The sequence below is a fragment of the Monopterus albus genome, unplaced genomic scaffold (assembly GCF_001952655.1).
Source record: "Monopterus albus unplaced genomic scaffold, M_albus_1.0 scaffold32.1, whole genome shotgun sequence".
Lineage (NCBI taxonomy): Eukaryota > Metazoa > Chordata > Actinopteri > Synbranchiformes > Synbranchidae > Monopterus > Monopterus albus.
In genome coordinates this window covers 1,107,035-1,109,247 of record NW_018127912.1, presented here as the reverse complement: position 1 = coordinate 1,109,247, position 2,213 = coordinate 1,107,035, and the positions used below count along the sequence as shown (strand labels likewise).

General features: G+C 37.8%; 1 protein-coding gene across 2 annotated transcripts in view; it reads left to right on the top strand.

Annotated features, from left to right (window-relative positions):
* The first annotated feature begins 1,906 nt into the window (after nt 1-1,906).
* Nucleotides 1,907-2,213, top strand: part of LOC109958468 (ATP-sensitive inward rectifier potassium channel 12-like) — a 13,346-nt gene continuing 13,039 nt past the window's right edge. For both annotated transcript variants that reach the window (XM_020597142.1, XM_020597141.1), the window contains exon 1: nt 1,907-2,142. The gene's annotated coding sequence lies outside the window, so the exon portion shown is untranslated. The remainder of the gene's footprint in view (nt 2,143-2,213) is intronic.

The following is a 2,213-nucleotide window of genomic DNA, read 5'->3' as shown; positions in this document are numbered from 1 at the left end:
TCGATGAATCCTCACAGTTTTAGAATTTTTTTGAGACACAGAAGTCAACAAAACATGTTTAAATGCTCATTCAGAGTTAGCTGACAAATTAAGGTTCTAGATATTGCAAACACAAATTTCTGTTATGTAACCTTTATTTAACCAGACATCACACATTAATATCACTGAAGTAACTTTGACTTAATCACCTCCCTTGGCATGGCTGTATGTGTATGAGCTTGAGAGCACCAACACAAGGCCATCACCAACCTCGCAGTGGAAGCATCAATAATATTAAATGTATATGTTTAGCTACATTTCATCACAACTATTTGTGTATAAGCACACAAAATGAATTAATTTGAGAAACTTTGATGCAGTATGCTTTCTTAACGAAGTCCTCTATGCATTGTTACAGTGTGGTTGTCGACTGGGTGCTGTTTCTCCAGGCTGGGGCCCTAGAGCGGCCTCGGTGGCAGGACAGAAGGAGCTCGTGGAAGTTGTAGGCTTTAGTTGTACCGTAGCAATTACTGTCTTCCGCCTGTCTGATTATCTTCAGGAGACTGGCTGTTCTCTCATCATGGTTGACAGTGCAAGTAATTTGAGTCATCCAAAAACTACAAAATTGTAACATTCCCCCCTTTTACTTATTTAAAATTTGTAGTTGTTTTTTATTTTACTTTACAACTGATAAGGTGTATCATTACTGCACTGAAGTTAAAATTGTTTGTGAGCTGAAGTATTTGCATGTTGCTGTCTCTTTCTTTTTTTATTAAATATATGACAATCTAAAGTATCGTCTAATGCATGATTGCACTGACATGATTCCCTCCTGCAGGGTGCCTACTGTCAGGAAAATAAAACAGCATGGCTCTGTAAATGGTGATGTCAGTTTGGTCCAGACTGAAATATCTCAACAACTCTTTGATGGATTGCAATGCCATTTTGTACAGACATTCATGGTCAGCAGAGGACCACTGGCTTTGATTCTCTGACTTTTTCTCCAGCACCACTAGTAGTTTGTACTCATATCTCAACATCCACGCACTTGATTGGCACAAAATTTTGGACAGAGATTTATAGGTCACAGACAATAAAGCCTGATGTCTTGACTTCTTACCCAGCCAAGAGGTAAAACTGTTGATTTGTCCAATACTTTGGTTTACAAAATAATTAAATACTAACTAACAATATTAGCATACATGTATATTAAGTTAGGAGTCACTGTTGTTGAAGTTAGAGTCGATTTGAGAATCTTTTTTGATTTTGCTAGGTAAAGTCTGATGTCCAAACTCTGGAGTAAAGGTCTTGTGTAGGATATACACTCATTTTATTAGGAGCATCTAGTTATACAGTACAACAGTCCTGCAATGAATCCTCCCTTCATGAAGATGATAATGTTCTGTCTTTGTTTAAGAGAAATTTGACTCAACTCCATGAGAGTTGACGACTGTAGGTTTTGCTGATGTTGAACTATATTATTTTGTCTCCCTCCAAAAAGGGGTAAAATATCCTCAAGGCTACGATAACGTCTCTGTAGATTACTGCACATATACAATAAATCTATTTAAGCAATACCTTTTTAATGCAGTAGGAGGCAAGCAAAAACTTTTTGTACCACAAGTCAATACAAACTTGCTGTAAAATGCATCTGAGAAAGTCCTAAGTCTTTGCAGGAATTTTGTAGAATTACACTAGTCTTCACTTGTGTTTTTTGGATGCCAGTGCAAGTATCTGAGTGGGCTAAATTATACAATCCACATCTTAACACTCTGGGGGAAACAATAGCATATATAAATAGGAACATAATCAGAACTCTCTCTCTCTCTCTCTCTCGCTCTCTCTCACTCTCTCTCTGTCTCTCTCTCTCTCTCTGTCTCCCACACACACACATACACACACACCACCAGCAGGGATCAGGGAAGATGCACCAGGCAGGAGCGAGTTCTTTCAGCTACTATGGAACAACAAGATGAAGCTCACACTAGAGACATGCAAGTTTGTGCAAAAGAAATCTTGGAGCCAATTAATGAAAAAGCTGTTTGTCTGGTAAAGGGGAACAAGGAAGAACAGAGGAGGAGACAGTTTACACAGTAAAGCTGCTCAAATATCTTTTTATGAGGATGAAACCACTGTTAGTCTTCAATCTGCAGTAACACAAAGGTGAGTGTTTTATATATTCTTATTTTTCTATATGTGGTGATGTTTGTTGGAGCTAGATTATTAAATATGAG